Genomic DNA, 20,281 nt, shown 5'->3' with positions numbered 1-20,281 from the left:
GTAAGGCAGTGTCTAACACCAGCATCAAACCAACCAAACTCTGTATCAGGGAGACTATTTCAGATCTGTTAAGCTGCTTTCTGATATAGGAAAGCTACTTTATTATAGTTATTGCTGAAATTTCACTTTTAATTCAACTGCCAGTTCCTTTCCAAGAAATAAGTAGGATTTCTTTTTTAGGTTTCTTTTCTTTTTCTTTTTTTTATTTTGTCAGCAAACTATCTTGGCACAGTATTAAAATCAATTACTTTCAGGGAATTACTTGGGAGTCAGAATCCAGTTCTAGAATCAATAATTAAATGCTGCCCTAAATTGAGATATATTTTTCCCTCTTTTTTTTTTCTTTTTGTCAGCAAACTATCTTGGCACAGTATTAAAATCAATTGCTTTTAGGGAATTACTTGGGAGTCAGAATCCAGTTCTAGAATCAATAATTAAATGCTGCCCTAAATTGAGATATATTTTTCCCTCATTTTTTTTCCCATTCAACCATGTCCAATTCTCAGAAAATGCCTGGACAAGTCCTTGCAGTTTTGGCCCAAGGTCACCCAGCTGGCTTTATGTCTCAAGAGGGACTAGAACTCACGGTCTCCTGGTTTCTAGCCTGATGCCTTAATCATTACATCAAACTGGCTCTGTTCCTCATTTAGAATAAGAAAAGTATACATTTGGATTTATGTAAATTCATTTGACCTCAGCAAATATTTCTTCTCTGCAATCTGCCATAAGATATAAGGAAGAGCTGTCTTACATTGCCATCCTACGTTCAAAAGAAAAATAGGGTTTGCTGACAGTTTGTTATCATTCGTCAAACTAATACAACTCTTTCTGCGACTTGAAATAATATTACTATATGGACCTTTGATATGCGTGACTAGGAAATGAAAACTAGATATGTTTATCTTTTTGCTAAGCAATGAACAGATTTCAAGCCAGCTTCCAGGAGCATATTCGTTCCTTTCTACTCAGTTAATCTCTCTTTAGAATTAAGGAGATTAATTTTTAAAAAATAAAGTTGTATCTTATCTTTCTACTTTGGCAAACACTCCCGATGGCTAACAACAACCAGAACAGAATGTGAAAAGTTAAATTAATTAAATTAAACTTAACATTTAAATTAATGCTAACATTAATGAATACACTTAAAAGCATGGCAAAAAGACACATTTTTTCCCCCCAGATTTTCTAAATGCTGAGAAAGGAGGAGCAATAGACAATCTCAAGAGAGCACATTCCACAGCTTGAGAGCAATCTAGGAGGAACCTTTTTTCAATCTGCTGTAAATTTAAGGCTATCTTCAGAAGAACATTGAGTGCAGAACTTAATAGCTGGTAAGACTTGTCATGAAATACCCTTCAATGATTTTAAGTCCCAAGTTCTTTAGGGTTCAAAAGTCAATATCAAAAATGTTACATTTTGTCCAGTACACAGCTAGTAGATATTTCAATGTTGTATGGGCACTGTGATTTCACAGTCTAGCTACTGCATTTTGTACTAGTTAGTACTTTTCATGCTATCATTGATTCCATTCTACTAACCAAGACATAATACAGGCAGTCCTCGACTTACAACAGCTCTGTTAGACACTGTTCAAAGCATCATCATCATCATCATCATCATCATCATCATCATCATCATCATCATCATCATAATTTAATTTTTATACCGCCCTTCTCCCGAAGGACTCAGGGCGGTGAACAGGCAGATAAAACAATACAATACATCAATAAAAACACTATTTAAAAAACTTATTCCAAAAGCCTAAATTTAAAATACAATACAAAATATAAAATAAACCCCAATAAAATCCATGTTTAAAAACCCTATTAAGCCAGTCCTGCTTGGAAGAATAGATATGTTTTAAGCTCGCGGCGAAAGGTCCGGAGGTCAGGAAGTTGTCGAAGTCCTGGGGGAAGCTCATTCCAGAGGGTAGGTGCCCCCACAGAGAAGGCTCTCCCCCTGGGGGTTGCCAGCCTACACTGTTTGGCTGACGGCACCCTGAGGAGACCCTCTCTATGGGAGCGTACCGGCCGGTGGGAGGCATGTGATAACAGAAGGTGGTCCCGAAGATATCCCGGTCCTATGCCAAAGCAGGGGTGAAATTCAGCAGTTTCTGACCAGTTCTGGACAACCAGTAGTGAAAATTTTGAATAATTCGGAAAACCAGCAAATACCACCTCTGGCTGGCCCCAGAGTGAGGAGGGAATGGGGATTTTGCAGTATCTTTCCCCTGCCATGCCCACCAAGCCACACCCACCAAGTCACGCCCACAGAACCGGTAGTAAAAAAATTTGGATTTCACCACTGGTTCAAAGTTACTACAGCACTGAAAAATGTGACTTATGACCATTTTTCACACTTATGATCATTGAGCATCATCCCTATGGTCAAGTGATTTACATTCAGATGCCTGACATCTGGCTCACATTTATGGCGGTTGCAGTGTCTCGAGGTCAGGTGATCGCCTTTTGCAACCTTCTGACAAGCAAAGTCAATGGGGAAACTAGAGTCACTTAACAACCGAGTTACCAATTTAACAACTGCAGGGATTCACTTAACGAATGTGGCAACAAAGGTCATAAAATGGGGGCAAAACTCACTTAACAAATTTCTCCCTTAGCAACATAAATTTTGGGATCAATTGTGGTTGTAAGTTGAGGATTATCTGTACCCTCAAGTATTAACTTGCATTGTTTTTAAGGGTATTAATATAGTATGTGGATACAAAGGCAATATTAATGATCTCCCTTTTTGCTGGATCTGTTAAGGGAATGACTGAAAGAGCCATTCAGCTGTATCTTGCCCAACAGGAGAACCTCCAACTGAAGACTTCATGGAAGCCATGAAACAAGCGAACACGGGCTCAATGGAAGAGTGAGGCATGGGGTTGGATGAGTGGGTGGGAGGATCTTTTGCATCCATAGTTCCTCCCCTATTACTATTGTTCTTGTCTAACAACCCCTTTGGGGCAGTGGTGAAACCCAAATTTTTTTACTACTGGTTCTGTGGGCGTGTCTTGGCGGGCATGGCAGGGGAATGATACTGCAAAATCTCCATTCCCTCCCCACTCCTAGGGGAAGGATATTGCAAAATCTCCATTCCCACCCCACTCTGGGGCCAGCCAGAGGTGCTATTTGCCAGTTCTCCAAACTACTCAAAATTTCCACTACCGGTTCTCCAGAACCTGTCAGAACCTGCTGGATTTCACCCCTGCTTTGAGGTATTTCTAAAGTTGGAAAACATCAGAACAGAAGCTGGTAAGAGACCCTTTACTAAATTTCCTCAAGATTGGAAATAAAGGCCTAATTAGTTCTATGGTTGTTGAGTTGTCTGACTGCAATTTAAGGTGGCAATTTTGTACACATTCACCTGGCTCAACTGAACTCAGTGTAAAGTAATTTAGCCACTGGGGAAAGTTGTGCTCTTAAACTGATTTGATCCCATAAAAGCTTTACACAGCTAACTGGATGTGGTGAATTCAGCAACAATTTAAAATGCATCATTGCTGCCCTTTGGTTTAAAGGCATTTTGAAAAGCTGGTATTTGACCTGATCAACCATAATGGCTCCAGAGAAACTACAGAGTCATTACAATCCATCACATAAATGGCTGCTATGGGACATCTAAATCCTCAGATTATTTGACAGCTGTACAAGAACTTGGAGAAAAGAACCCCAAATCAGTATGCAAAACATCTGCAGTCTTAAAGAAAAAAATATCATGCATATTCATACTATTGCACTGCAGCCTGATAATACAGCCATTTTGATCTCAAAGGGATCCTGTTCATATTATAGATGATTTATTAGCAAACAAGAATTATTAGCAAAGACGCTCTTTAAAGAAAACAATTAGACAAAAGTGAGGTTTATAGGTTGAAGCTTGGGAAAAAGAAAACTTCAGATTTAATACATGCTAATAGATTTTTGTCTTTTATTATTTCTTTGTTTATATTTTATATCCATTAAACCAAGTACTCTAAAATATACTGCACGTCATTCTGATCACAGCATAGGCTTCTTGTAATATATAAGCAAAGGCAGGGAGGGAGAAAGAGAGATTTCTGGACCCTAAGTTTGAATGTAATGGTGTAGCTGGCATACACTTCCAAATATATAGGATTTAACAGGACCCATTTGAGGCATTACAGTACTGCCATTGTAACCTCAGCTAGAACAATGTGGTAGCAAAATGAAAAACTAAAATCTTTTATCTTAAAGCAATGTCCAAGGTTTTGAGGACAACATATCTAAGGAGTACGTCTTAAACATTTCTGCAAGAGCTAGTCTCTCTGAGTTCAATAAGCATTTGCTCCTAATTTTCAGCCTGATCGTTTGTAGTGGCTGAGAATTCTGAGGATTGCAGTCCAAAAATATCACGAAAATATCATGTTAAAGAAGATTGTTCTTTCCCGATAGATGATGCAAACCTTGCTAATTAACCAGAACTATTTGTAAGAAAGATTCAAGGTCAGCCTTTACAACTCTGCTTGGTTATTTCCCTTTCTTCATTTCACATTCTCCCTATAACAATAAACTCATTGACTGTTTGAGGTTCTGTGTGCTAGATGGTGACTCCTAACTGATTTTGAGCAGCTTAGCTGGGTCAGATCTGGTTAGTATTTGGGTGGGACACCACCAGAAAATCTACAACTACAGATTAGGCCCAGAAGAAGGCAATGGAAAACTACTTGTGTTCCAAGAAAATTGTATGGATGTGTCCATTAAATCACCAGAAGTTGAACCCAATTAAGGGAAATTACTTTTTCACAAAAGAATCTTTTGTTCTTTATCTTTAAAACAAACCATCAGTCTTCTGCAGATTTCTCCTTTCTCAAATCTTGAGTATCTCCATAGCATCATCTAGTCACAGACAAAGTTATAGGAAGCCTATCCATATTACAATTACTTTGATATAGTGATGACTCTACAAAAACTCATGAGAATGAAAATTTATCTTATTACTTTAATTTGTATTCCATCTTTTTGCCCAGAATAAGATTAATACCAATAGTTAATTAGAGTGTAAGGGTCATATTTCTACCTGCACTCTTCTGACAAGCCAGCCTGAAGGTGCTTACAATACAAATTAAACCATAAAATCGTCAATAAATAAAACCTACACAATAAACAAAACAAAAATAGATAAAACATTTCCCAAATAGTTTTGAACCTAAGTAATAAAGTGCCACTCATGAAGGGGAGAATAGGTTATAAACATTGATTTTTCAGACTCGTTTAAATTCAGCAAGGATAAATTTTCAAAGGGATTCAGCTTTAGGTACCATAATTCTGACTAGAATAATTTCTATTTCTCCTTCTTTTGGCAGAACCCAAGATGAGTGTGCAGAGAAATAGAGCTTCCAGTTGGTGTCATAATGACTAAGTTATTCCTTTAGAATGAGTATTTCTATGCAATAAAGGGGCTCATAAATTAAAACTAACACTTTGTATTTGTAAAACAATGGGAGGGTCAGTACAACTGAGCAAAACAGTAGTGTCACATGAAACACCCAGCAGAAGTCTAGCCAACATCTGGATATTCTGTTGCTTCCGAGTGTCCATCAAGGGCATGTCACACAAAGCCCATTACAATCTTGATTGCAGAAAATATGACTTCTGTAACAGAGTTATTAACACCTGGAACACACTATCTGACTCTGTGGTCTCTTCCCAAAATCCCCAAAGCTTCAACCAAAAACTGTCTACCATTGACCTCACCCCATTCCTAAGAGGTCTGTAATAAGAGCACAAAAGTGCCTACGGTTCCTGTCCTATTGTTTCCTTTCATTATATCAAATTAATGTAGTTATTGCATACTTTTGCTCATATATATGCTTATATGATATGTAGTTATCTTATGTTGATGCTTGTGTATACTGTTGTGACAAAATAAAAATAAAAAAACAACACAATAATATATTTGGAATTACTGGGAGGCAATCAGTATGTAGTTCAGAGGCCAGGTTCAGACCTACCCAAAGGAATGAAGCTGGTAGGATCAGGATGACCAAAGGATGGCTGAGAACCCTGGACATACACAGAGTTGAGAAGTTTCCACAAATTGCAAGCCCCTTCTGGGGGAGGGGAGCCTCTTCTAATTGAACTTGACTGGATTCTGCATTTGTTTGTTATACCTTATCCAAACTGCAATATGTCCAAAAGCAGAAGACCAAAGACACAGCATATCTGAGGTGATAAAAACAGGAGGGAGATCTGAGCATTATCTGCATAAAAGTGGCATGTAGCACCTCATTCCTATATGGTTTCTCTGAGTAGCTTCACATAGATATTAAAAAATTTGTATAGTCCAGCAATTATTCCTGTGGTCACCTAAAATGAAAGCACTTACGGGTAGTTAACACATTAAATATTTCTAAATTTCACTCATTCAGATAGGGATTAGGTAATCTAGAGTTTCTCTTCTTTGTTCTCAGATTATCTAAAAAACAAACATTTACCTAATTGATTTTTTTTTTACAAATATGAGGGTTTAATATTTTAAGTCATCAGTAACAGTGACATTGTGAAGAAGTTTTGCAATGGGAGAATGAAGGACTTATGGCTTTAAATTGTTATTCACTGTATCAGTACCACAAACTGAGCAAAGTTTGTTGCAGATTTGGGGATAAGAGGAATATGCATGTTTAATATTGCAATAATAATGAAAAGAGGAGGAGATAGAAGAAGCAATCCTTCATTCATGGATATATATTCAGTCTTATTTATTTTACTGGTTGCATTTAAAAGATGTAAAAGACCACACCGTGCCTTATGGGTGAAGGAGTTAAATTAGGGACATCCAAATACAAGTTCACCTAAGTCCTCAAAGCTCCCTGGGTGACTCCCCTTTGCCCTCTCTCAGCCCAGCTATTCCATAGGATTGTTGTTGAAAAACAAACATCAGGAAGGCTTGCTTCTCCAGGTTATAAATGGCCTTAATGAAAATCTATGAGAGCCAGTTTGGTGTAATGCTTAAGGCATCAGGTTAGAAATCAGCTTGAAGTTCTAGTCCAGCTGTAGGTCCCGAAACCAGCTGGGTGACCCTGAGCCAGCCTCTTTCTCTCAGCCCTAGGAAGCAGGCAATGGCAAAACTATTTTTGTAAAATCTTGCCAAGAAAAATGCAGGGACTTGTCCTCTGAGAATCGGACATGACTCTTATAGAGACAGCATAGTCATACTTCACTCAGTATCCAGGACGCAGCTGTAGAGATGGTCAACAGTATTAAGTATCTGGGGGTGCAGATAACTAACAATCTGAATTGGTCTCACCACACATAATTCTTAATGAAGCATGCAAACCAGCATCTGTATTTCCTGCGTTGGATGAGGAGAGCACATCTTCTCTCCTGGCTTCTACAGAGGCTCAATTGAGAATGTTTTAACAAACTGCATCACTGTTTGATTTGGTGACAGCAGTGTCTCAGACAGAAAGTCCATTGAGAAAGTGGTAAGGACAGCGGAGATTATAGGAAGCTTGCTTCATGTCATTCAAGATACGGCTTAAAAAGCGCTATGTGCTTAGAGCTCAAAGCATTGTTAGAGTTCCCACACACCCACTTCATGGTCTGCTTCTGGGAGGAGGTTTCGAAGTATTTCTAGCAGGATTACCAGATTCTGTAACAGCTTTGTTCCCTATGCCATTCGTCTGGTAAACTCGCAAGATTCATTTTTCTCACCATGTACATGTATACATCCGGACTAGTGTGTTGTTTCTCTATGTCATATAATATATGTGGCTATATGCATAATTTTGTACTTTCTTTCTTTCCTTCTTTCCTTCCTTTCTTTCTCTTTCATGGTTATGTAGTGTATATTGGAGGTGGTGACCCTTTGAGAGCTGTATGCAAGGAAATTCCATTATGCTGATTAGTGCACATTCAACATGACAATAAAGTTATTCTAAGTCTAAGACTGAACCGGAAGGGAAAGAAAATAAAAAACCTGCTTAACGTTTTCCAAAGAGCTCCAAACGGCAACCGTCTGCCTTACTCTTTCCCCGCCTCTGTAACAAGTAGTTACCGCCTGTCTTGCCCTCCCCAAACTCTCTAACTCTTAGCAAACACGACAGGTAGTAGTGGATCCAGGATCAACTCCGGAGGGTGGTGGCTTAGTGGGGATTTGGGCGCCGATGGCCCTTCAGAGACCGCCCGCCCGCCTGCCTGCCTCTCCGACGGCCGCCAAAAATAAAGGCAGCCTCTTCTTCTCCGAAGAGACAAGAGGAGACAGCGGGGGAGCGGGAGGGCGTAAGTGGGCCGAGAGCCAAAAGGAAAGCAAGCGAGGGAGGCTCCGAAACCACGGAGGTTCCCGCTTTTCCAGATTTAAGGGGCGCCTCGATTTAAGGGACACTGCCAACTCCGCCAAACTGCTTTCATTTTTGCAACGGGACTTGCGCGCCGTTAAAGCGTCGAAGGAGAAAACGCGCTCCTTCGTGGACGGCGCCCGCCCGCCCGTCTCTCTCTCTCTCTCTCTCTCTCTCTCTCTCTCTCTCTGCCGCTGGCATTTTCCCGCCGTTCGTCCCAACACTCGAGCAGCAAAGGCTATGAACTCAGCGCCTTCCCAAAGACCACAACTCCCAAGGTCAGAACGTCAGATTGGTAAGGTTAAAGGTCATCCGTGAAGGCTGCTGGGTAAGCAACCCGGGAGTTTGGCCTCGTTTGAGGTATTCCCGGGGTTGTCCTGAGACACCCGCCTGCTTTTGTTTCGCATGCTCTGCCTTTCCTTTGGAGCAGCGTTCCCCAACCTTGGCACGTTAATGGCGAATGAACTCCAACTCCCAGAATTCTCAGCAATTCTGTACTATGGAATTCTAGGAGTTAAAAATCCATATATATATATTTGTAAATTGCCAAGGTTGGGAATCCCTGCTTTGGAGTGTCTGTATATGCTCATCATCAGCATATGCAGTTTTCCCACATCCCTTATTAATATAGCCATAGCACTTAGACTTATATGTCACTTCACAGTGCTTTACAGCCCTCTCTAATTTAGTATCATTATTTCATATAATTTTATACTCTAATTTAGTATAATTAAATAATCTAGTTTATAGAGTCAGCATATTGCCCCCAACAATCTGTGTCCTCATTTTATCGACCTTGGAAGGATGGAAGGCTGAGTTAACCTTGAGCTGGTCAGAATCGAACTCCTGGCTGTGGGCAGAGTTAGCTTGCAGTACTGCATTTTTTTAAAATATACTTTATTAAACTTTTTTTACATTAAAAACGTAGACAAAAAAAGGAAAAAGAAAAGGTTATATCACTTAACAGCTATTTGGGTTGTTTTTCTTATAACAATAATCCGTGCAATGATTACAAACATTAAATTGTATATATTTGTGTTCTTGTTTTATCTATTGTTTATACTTAGTAACTAAATATCCTTGTCTATCTCCTTTCTATCCATTTATACCACTGTTCCCATATATTATAAAATACTGATGTCTCTTTATCTTTTAAACTCAGCGTTAGTTTGTCTCAGTACTGCATTCTAACCACTGTGCCACCAGGGCTTTTATGCATATGCCATGTTCTCATGATGTTGCCTTTTCATTTTTCTGCACTGTCTTCAACCGTAAAGCCAACTTAAGAAATCCATTCGAAGATTTCAAGGGCTTCCTCCACTTTGATGATGGCCCCCTTCTGTCTGGATCAGTATTTCTTTTTTTAAGTCTTCATTGCTGACTGGGGCGTTCTGGGCATTGAAGTCTATGCTGAGAAACCTTGGTCTAAATCATGTCTATGGATTCCTCTGTTGAGGCAACCCGGTTGCACAGATCAGCCTTTTCTCTCATTTCTTACATCAAACAATAACATGCTTCCTTGTAATTCTAACCGTCAGCTGCTATCATGCCATCTGTGCAACAGGAAATAATGTGACAAGGTTTTAGATATTTGAACACATCTATTCTCTCTTCCCTTTGTTGCCTTTTTGTTGGCTATAATACCTAGTTTCTAAGTGTTCTAAATTTCAGATTCCTCGTTATCTTGATAGCTCGCCTCTGAGATCACTTTAATTTGCTATTCCTTTTGAACGGTGATACCCAGAACTAGAATGGAAAAAAATTACTTTATTGGCCAAGTGTGATTGGACACACAAGGAATTTGTCACCAGAAAATAAGCTCTCCGTGTACATACAAATATACAGTGCACATACAAACATAAACTCTCAGTGTACATACAAAGTGATAAATCATAAGATACTAATAGGAGAAGGTAATAGGAAATGTGAGAAGACAAGAAAGATCAGAAGATCAGAAGGATAATAGCAATATAGCCCTATTACATGGGTAAATATCCTTAGGTATATTTACTAATATCCTATAACAGGGATCACCAACCTTTCGGACCTCAGGGACCAGTAAATTCATAATTTTAAATCCTGTGGACCAGTAATATGGATTTTTTTAAAAAGATAAATAGTATTTAGTGCAATATAAAAAATGAAAATAATTTTTCTGTGGACCACCAAAATTTTATCACGGACCACTGGTTGGTGACCACTGTCTTATAAGACAGTGCTGTGGGAATTAAGTGTTTAGTAGAGGGATGGCATGGAGGGAAAAAACTACCCGTGTCTAGTTGTAATGTAATGCCATATAGCAGTGTCCTGTGGGAAGGAGTTGAAGCAGTTTATATCCAGGATGTGAGGGGTCTATAGATATTTTCTCAGTCCTCTTTCTGGCTCGTGCTGTATATAAGTCCTTAATGGAAAGCAGCCTGGTTGCACTTGTTTTTTCTGCAGTCCTAACTATCCGCTGGAGCCTATACCTGTCCTGTTTGGACATAATATGCAAAGTTATTCAAACAGGAGAGATTGAAATGGAGCAATTTCTTCCCATAAGCAGGAGTCTATGCTTCCAAAGTAACAGTTGACTTTTTAGTAGTAGTTTCACACTCTTGATTCATGTTAAACATGCTCAACAAGTTTACCTACAATGCTGCCAAGCCAGGTTTTTTTCTCCCATTCTATACAAGTATCTGATTTTATTTCCTACTTAGGTGCAATTTTTTACATTTCTCCCTGTTTTATTCTATCCTATCCATTTTTGACCATGGCTCAAGCCTGCTTAGATTTTTTTTTAATTGCCTACAAAATATTAGCAAGTCCTCTCAACTGCGTGTCCTTTCAACTCCTTGATCCAAGTCATTGATAAAATGTTCATTAGCAAAAGGGCCTAAGACTGTGACTGTTCCTTCAATGCAATAAATACAATACAATCCCTCAGTTTTTACATGTGGTCATTCAGCCACCCATCAGCCCTTCCAACAGTAGGCCAGATTTTACCAAGGGAATAATGTAAGGCTTTCTATCAAAGGCTTTCTATTCTGCTAAACCTTTTGCCGGGGTTTAGCAGAACAGTTGCCCATAAGTATGTATGCTTTCTGAGAATAATGTAGAAAAACAGAAGCCTATTTGCAAGGAAAGAAAACTTTCAGAAATTTAGAAGATACTTTTGTATGCTTAGAAACCTGGAAGGGAATGCTGCCTCTGCTGCACAGATCATCAGTGAATTGTATTCATTATTTAGATAATGTTCAGTTCTAATTTATCCACTATCAAAGGCTTTCCTCGCTTCTGAATTAAAGTATCCACCCATCCTTAAGTCATCACAAAACAATGCTGGTATGACATTTGATGTCCTGATTGCCAATTCTTATCCTATCTCTATTGTCACTTTTCTGAGTCACTGGGCTCCCTGTAGTCTTTGGGCTGACAGAAAAATATGCAGATATAAAATTTATTGCTCCAATAACCAAGTCCTCTTCTGACTCGGGAACAAGTCTGGCAGAAGTGCTCTATTATCATTTTAATGCAGGACAACTTGCATTAAAGTTTTAAACAAGACAACTAACGATTGATAAGTTCCCTTAGCCTTGTTCCCCTTCCAACCAAACATACATATCTCCAGGGGTAAAAAGCTAACACCTAATGTATGATGCATGCAGCAAGTCTAGCAAACACAGGGCGATATCTTCAATGGCCTGGATAACAGGACGAATTTTTGAACATTGCTAGCATGTGTGTCCAAAAGTAGCTATGCTGACCAGTTGCAGACATAAGAGAGAACATGGTGTAAAATAGAGAAATACCTGATTATTGATATTATTAGTGATAACAGTAATAATTTTGCAGATGGTATACCGGTAAGTACAATAAGTCATATAAGGCAGTCATATAGCTGGGGGAGCCACCTGTTCATCAAAGACACCTGGTCCTGGGCAATGATGACTCTGCCTCCTTAAGATTCCTTCCACTTGCCAGGATCTGTCTTCCCACGTGCTAAGAATCCACTAGGCAAGACTTTGGCCTTGCCATCATAGTGACTTACCCTGCTCTATGCTCCTAGATGCTTGGATTCTTCCCTCCTCACAAAGCCCCAATGTAGTTGGTATCTTATCAGCTGAGGAGCAGTCAGCCCACACGACACCCTCACCCATTCACAGGGCTGCCTTAACACATGGGCCTGATGGGCACTTGCCCATGGGCCCCATGAGCATAGGGGCCGCATACTAATCTGTGTATGTTAACCCTTCAGTACACCTTGTATCATATAAATACAACAACCTATTTATTACATTTTACTGCGTTTTTTAATTAATACTAACCTGCAAATATATGTTTAATTTTATCGTCCATTTACATTTTTATCCCTGCAAATAGTTGTCGTAGGGGCCCCAGTACACTGCTTTGCCTGGGGGCCCATAATGCTGTTAAGGTGGCCCTGCCATTCTGCTTCCATCCTCACTAGCAACAGAGAGAAAAATACAGTCCTTGTAGAAGAGGAAAAACCAATCCTACCCAGCATCAAGCAGTTGGGGCAAAAGAACCAGGACTGAGAGAAGGATTCAGGCAGAACAAAATAAAAAGGCCATGGAGGCTACAGCAAAACATGAAGAGGTTGTTCAGAAGTTCTGGAAACCCGATAACTAAAATCCACAAGATTCCTTTCCTGCTGGGAGTGGTGTCACTCACTTTCTTGTTTTGATGGTCTCAGTGACTTTTTAAAATAATTACCAACCCATATCTAGCACCATTTTGGGAAAAAAAGATAAATCCTTGTCAACAAGGAGTCAACAAGAGTTGAGAAGTGCTTCAGAACACATTGGGGAGGCCTTAGGCAGGCAGCTATCTCAAGTAGGAGGGATGCCTAGACTAGAAATGAGAAAATGGGAGGACTTAGGCAAATAAAGGACTTGGGTTTTATAGATTCCCTCTAAGGGGCTGGAAATACCCCCTCAAAAAGCAGGCATCAGCTGTGCAGGTTCTCTTGCAGCCCAAGCCACAGTTGGTGCAGAGGTCCCTGCCCAGTGACTGGAAAGGAAGGAAGAACTTACTGTCGCTTCTGACTACTTGTTGACAAAAGGTCCTGGGTCATGTCCATGGCAAAAATAGCACTGAGAGAAGAGCAAAATATGACTTTAAAATTGAAATCAACTTTAAACTGCTTCTGAAGTGGGCTGAAGAAGGAGCACACATCACAAGGACCTATGATTTTAAAACAGCTACCGTGGCATGGCCATGCAGCAATTAGAGGGATCTAAAGATAAAATGATTCAAACTACTGTGATGTGTATTTACTATAACTGGCAAAGGTGGCTGGTTTTCTTTTCTGTCTTTGCTGCTACTTTTTTCAGTATGTCACCAAGCATTCAACAGACAGATCATTTGCAGCAGAAATGCAGACAGTGGTGACTTCTTAGTTCCTATTCTGAACTGAGTTGGCTGCCTGGTCTTCTACATCCCACTTGGGCATCTCTCAAACTAAATTCATATAAGAAAATCCAGGACAGAAATTGCCTCATCATAGACCTTACTATGTTGGTGCTACTAGCTTGAGGACTTGGAAAGACTGGGAATTAAAAGTCTATGAGATTCTCAGTCATCCAGGTCATGGTTGTCCCAAAGGTGCTTTTCTCAAGAGGCAAGTGGACTTTCTGGTTTTTCTCTGAAGATATTTCGCTACTCATCCAAGAAACTTCTTCAGTTCTGAAGAATGAAAACTGACCGGCCACTTTCCGAGAGGAAAGTGACTGAATCTGACACCAGGAAAACTGACAAAGCAGCAACGAAAGCCCTATTCAACCTTCCTGCTTAGCGCCACTGTGCTTCATTTCAGGAGAAGGGTTGTCATGAACTGGACTGTCATACATGTTAGAGCTAAGCCAAAACTGTCATGTTTCCTACTCTGCTTGGACAAGCTGGCTTATTCAGTCACAACATGAAGGAATGCCCAGAGCCCAGCCAAGAGGAATTGGGCTTTTCATCCAGAGACAAATGCAGAGCATTGACAGGACCTTGATCGTCTTTTTGAACAGCTTATCCAGGGAAGATGAGAGGGCTTGTATGTGTGTGCATAAATCAAGTTTCTGTCTTAGCTTTAATTGGACTGAAATTAGTGGGTTGTCAACATCTAATGAAGACTTTATTGATTCCCTTTTAATAGAACTTAATGTACGCAAACGTGGTTTCCTCCAAATGTCGGTACACTATGCATCTGTGCATATATACTTCTGTAGGATTCCACTTAACTCTGTTACATTTTCTTGGTTCTAAATAGAAGTATGCCCTGTGAGTTTAAGATCCCAGCTGGTGCCCCTTAACAAGTAAAACCTTTAAAATTATTTGCCATGTAATTGTAAAATATAATTTATGTATTACTGGCAATATCAAAGAAGCACTTATTTTTTCCATGTTCATTCAACAGGGATATTAAGTTCTGTCTTGTTATATTTTTAGTTCTCTGATGTAAAAGAACTAAAAGTAAATTTTCTAACTGTTTATTATTGTGAAATACCAGCCAGCTCAAAGGGAATACTTTACACACAGAATTTCTTTTTCTATCTGTTTTACATTTCAAATGCTGCATTTTGCAAGGGTTCCAAGTTAACTTTAAGTTGCATTGTTTTATTTAGAGCAGATTCCTGAATTTGTGGATGCCACGACAATGAGAAAAGTCAGTCTTGTAGAAAGGTTTGGGATTTGTAGTACTACAGAGTTTGAGTTCTCTCCTGTTATATTCCCATTGTTGTGTATCACTGTGTGTTTTGTTTACCTTTCTTCAAGTGACTCAGTTTTTATAAAGACGCACTTGTACATGTTCATGTTTGATATTTCTCATTTTAAGGGCTAATTGTGACAAAATTTGACAGCCATTTTTGACAGCTCTGCTTTGTAATTTTCTGGACATTGCAAGGAGGAAACACAAGGCTGCTATATCTACAAGTGAGAGTCAGTTTGGTGTATGATTAAGGAGCCAGGGTAGAAAATGAGAGACTGTGAGTTCTAGCCCTGTCTTGAGCATAAAGCCAACTGGTCGACTTTGGGCCAATCCTTCTCTTTTACCCCTAGGAAGTAGGCAATGGCAAATCACTTCTGGAATCCTGCAAAAATACTGCAAGGACTAATTGGGGCATCAAAAACTTGAGTTGAAGCCACTTGCCTGTGTGCACATAACACACACAAAATCACAATCTAAAAATGAAGAAAAATTTCATTTTTCAAAAAGTGCTCCTGTTTCTCCAAATTCTTGTCTTTTCAAAATAACTCTGCAAAAGAATTTTAACATGGCCTCCCCCCCCTCCCCCCCCAAAATAATAACATGCCCTCTTCCTTCCCATCTTATTGGGAGGCTGAAGAGAAGTCGGTGTCAGAAGGTGTCAGAAATGGGAAGGAAAAAGGTAATGGGTAGGACAGGAACTCTGGGAAGACACTAAATGTGATATGGCTGGGACAGCAATGGGAAGGGAAGGAGGAAAGGAATTCATTTGTGGCTTCTGCCATTCCCCTCTTGTTACACCCACACTAGCTCCGCTGACTGCCTTTCCAAGTTATTGAGACAATAAGTTACAGGTTTTGTACACCTTGCAATCTAGTCAAGTTGAAGGGGAAAATTCTTACAAATCTGGTATTCCCGATGACAAGAGAAGACTGCTCCAGGTCCTGGACTGAGGAGGAAAGGAGGGCAGCCCCATGGGTGAAGAGAAACTTCCTTCCCCCCACCAACTGTTACCAAAAGAGTTTTTTTAAGAGTCTTTGGAGGGTTCCTGCTCCATGAAAACTTTTGAGGCTCATCTTCTGGGAGAGAGGTGGTGGGGGGAGGATTATGACAGTGTGGGGTCCCTGGTGCTCTCTGAGCTTGCACTACTCAAACTAGATCTGCCAATGCCTGCAAGAAAACAATCAAGCTCAGAGAATCCCTCATTTCAGCCCTGAGCTACAAATACCTTTATCAATTATGGCTGTGCCTGGCTGGGACCCTCCTAGGTCGCTTATCCAAGAAAACAAAACACTCCTTGGAATTGTGTTTCCCCCCACCCCCATGAATTTCCAGAACAAAAGCAATCTCCAGATTGACAGTCACCACCACAAGCCTCCACAAGTCCTGAAAACCCAGTAAAAAGATGCCTCTCTCCCCAAAGGCCTTTAAAGACGGAGAGTGGTACCCCTGGGTAGTTTGGGCTGGTGCAGGGTTGACAAGGGTTAATTAACTTGCTGCACTACTATTAATCTTCTCATCCTTCCCACCACCCTTCCACTTATGACTGTATTACTGTAATTTGTTGCCGGTATCCTTACCTTTTATATTGATATTGTTTCCTGATTGCTTATTTGTACCCTATGACTATCATTAAGTGTTGTACCTTGATGAAGGTATTTTTTCTTGTGAGAGCAAATGCACCAAGACAAATTCCTTGTGTGTCCAATTACACTTGGCCAATAAAGAATTCTATCCTAGTCCATTCCATTCCATTCCAATCCAATCCAATCCAATCCAATCCAATCCAATCAATTTATTCTATTCCATTCCATTCCATTCCATTCCATTCCATTCCATTCCATTCCATTCTATTAACCCACACACTCTCTTCTCCGATGGGACTGTGTCAAAAGCCTGGGTCGGAAGTAGGAAGATTCCCTACATACACAGTTTACACTCTATTAAGAGGCAGCTGAAGATAAAAGCGCAAGGAGGGAAGGATCGTGATAAACGCGGTGTCTTGGTTTAATTGAGCGCAGTGGTCCCCAGTGCTGTTCCCGTTACCTCGTGTCCATCAATACGAATCTTCTCCGAGGCTGGAGAAGGGAGAAGTATCCATTGGTCTGAACAGACGTTCTAATAAATCTAATAATCTGGAAATCCCGTAGAATGAAAGGAGCTGGTTTTGGGGTGGGGGCAGCGGGGTGGAGAGCTGTCGCGGACCCTTCCCGATACGGATCCAGGGTGAGGAGGAAAAAGTGGGAGGCATTAATGGCACGGGATCTTGTCGCGCTGCAGACAGATCGCGGGGGCGGGGGGGGGGGTAATCTCTTCCGTGACAGCTGCGCTCGGGCGAAAGCGCCTTTGCAGCGGCTATTCAATTCAAATTCAAGCCTTTTTTGTCAATGCACAACAAGTGTACAATGAGATTGGATGAGCCTGAAAGCCGAGCTGTGCCAAAGGACCCCTGCCCCCACGGTGGCTTTTCCGGGAATTCCGGCCACCCTCCAGTTCCTGGCAGTTGATTGATGGGAGGGGGCCCAATGGTAGCGCCCAAACAAGGGCCAGGTGTATCAGCTGCTTCCAGGGAGTTAATGGTTCCCACTCCTTACGATGTAGCTCTGATTGAATTAGTCCTCAACCTGTTGCTAAAGTCTCCAGACTGCTACAGACGCACTGGATGCGGATGTGTGCGGGTGCATTGGAGGTGTTGCTTCCGAGCGCCGCTCCGCTTGCGGTCGTCTGCCCCACAGATCCATGCCTTCTTGCAACGCCTGATCTTGAGGCTAAATGCTTACTTACATCCAGTCCCTTGGTTTTGATCTGGGATGAGGGCTAAAATGAATGATTATTCCGCAAGATGCGGGACAAATCTGTTGGGGGCTAAAGAATGCATTCCATTGGGAGGTTGTTGTTTTTCCCCTCCGGTTGCATTTGGGAAGGCCGGCGTAGTAGCCCAGCACCTGAATCTCTTGGGTTCTTGGGTTAGCCACCTGAAGCCCGTTTACAGCAGAGGTACGTTTCACTGAACGGGGTATTGGCTCTTACTTCGATGCCAACGTCGCAGGTACCTGGGCTGTCGGCCACGCCTTTACTTCGGCTCGGTCTTAAATAGGTGGCTTTTCAATCGGTGACCCGATTTGTCCGCGAATTCGGACGGTATTGATCACGAAATATATATTAAAGAAAACCAATTAATTCAGGCCACTCGTTATTGTCCAGTACAAAGATTGCGCCGCCTATCTGGGATACGGTATTTCCCAAAGAGCCAGGGAAGGATGCTGGAGGACTAAAAGACCGTCCACATCGGGAGGGGAGGGGTCGTTTTTCAAATTTACTATCACCCTCCGCTCCCAAATCCACGTTTGAGCAGAGCGAACCTACCTGCCTTAATTCCACCGACCCCAAAGTTATAGCCAATGGAGACAACACGGTCCCCCATCGTCCCTTACATATGCTCGCGGGGACAGAAAGCCTAGCCCTTGCCGCCCCTTGGTCCCCCTCTCAAACTGTTTTATCCGAAAGCATCAAGGTAGAAAAACACTACGGAGCTTATATATATATATATATCTCAATTCTCCCCGAGGGGCCCGGATCCTTATAACGTAACTGGAGGGGCTTTGAGGCCGCTCCGCTGCATTTTCTTAAAGACCCGCCACTTCAAAGCAGAGAAGAGAGAGCACTATGCGGTCTTTGCCCACCTCGGCTGCTCTTTCAGCCTTCTGTTTTCGCAGGCGCCGGCTGGAGAACTTCAGGTGTCACCCTATTGTGCCCCGGCGAGAAATCCCTATGCCACTCAAACGCCCCTAGTTCGGGTGGGTGGGAGACCTCAATGCGCAGAAAGTCAGGCTGCGTAATTGCCGTCCAGAATCAGGGGAGGTGTTGTAAGGCCCCGTTTGCTTCTGTCCCAGGTTCTAAGCAACAGTTTACATACATTTCCGCCGCGGTACGTGTGCGCGTGTGTGGTACGTGTGCGGTATGTGTGTGCGCGTGTGTGTGGAACTTTGTTTTTCCTTGAAGTTTTTTAAAATATAAATTAAAAAATAAATATAAATCTGTCTTTCTTTTTTCTTCCTTCCTTCTTTCATTCCTTCCTTCCTTCCTTTTCTTTCTCTCTCTCTCTTCCTTCCTTCCTCTCCCTATATCTTTCTTTAGTCCTTCCTCTCTCTCTCCTTCTTTCTTTTTCTTTCCCCTTTTATAACTTTCCATTTTTTCCTTTTGCTCTTCTCTCTCTTTTCCTTTTTATTCCTCTTCCTTCCTTCCTTCCTTCCTTCCTTCCTTCCTTCCTTCCTTCCTTCCTTCCTTCCTTCCTTCCTCTCACATTTCCCTTTTCATTTTTTCTTCTTTCTCTTCCTTCCCTATTTTTATTTTTATTTTTATTTTCCCTTTCCCTTTCTCTTTTTTCCTCGCACATCGTCTTCCCCTCTATCTTTCTTCTCTTGTGTCAGGGAGGAGAAAAGATGGCCCGGTTGTCTTCCTTGAGGCAAGCCCATAAACATCTTCACCAAAATGAAACCAGTCCGAAACCTCCTAAAACTCCTGGAAGGGTAGGAGCTTCACAGAGCAATTTTCTATTCCTTTACGACTCAGAAAGGAATTCACTCGGAATTCCTACCTAAGTCTAAGCCCCACTAAATTCGGCGGTGGGGGTGGGTGGGCTGCTGCAGCCTGCCACAGCTAGTTCCCTTGCATGCTCCGGTTACAAGCAATGCGGGCAATCCAAAGAACCGGCAGTAGACAACGACTTCTTTTTTAATCACTTCGCAAGTTTCTTGTATGCCCGACTTACTAGCCACACAAGCCGCGAAGATTCCTCTCTCCTTCTTTCTTTTCTTTCCCTTTATAACTTTCCATTTTTCCTTTTGCTCTTCTCTCTCTTCCTTCCTTCTTCCTTCCTTCCTTCCTTCCTTCCTTCCTTCCTTCCTTCCTTCCTTCCTTCCTTCCTTCCTTCCTTCCTTCCTTCCTTCCTTCCTCTCACATTTCCCTTTTCATTTTTTCTTCTTTCTCTTCCTTCCCTATTTTTATTTTTATTTTATTTTCCCTTTCCCTTTCTCTTTTTTCCTCGCACATCGTCTTCCCCTCTATCTTTCTTCTCTTGTGTCAGGGAGGAGAAAAGATGGCCCGGTTGTCTTCCTTGAGGCAAGCCCATAAACATCTTCACCAAAATAAAACCAGTCCGAAGCCTCCTAAAACTCCTGGAAGGGTAGGAGCTTCACAGAGCAATTTTCTATTCCTTTACGACTCAGAAAGGAATTCACTCGGAATTCCTACCTAAGTCTAAGCCCCACTAAATTCGGCGG

Source organism: Ahaetulla prasina, chromosome 1, assembly GCF_028640845.1.
Source record: "Ahaetulla prasina isolate Xishuangbanna chromosome 1, ASM2864084v1, whole genome shotgun sequence".
In the NCBI taxonomy this organism is placed as follows: domain Eukaryota; kingdom Metazoa; phylum Chordata; class Lepidosauria; order Squamata; family Colubridae; genus Ahaetulla; species Ahaetulla prasina.
Note: the sequence above shows the minus strand (reverse complement) of the source record.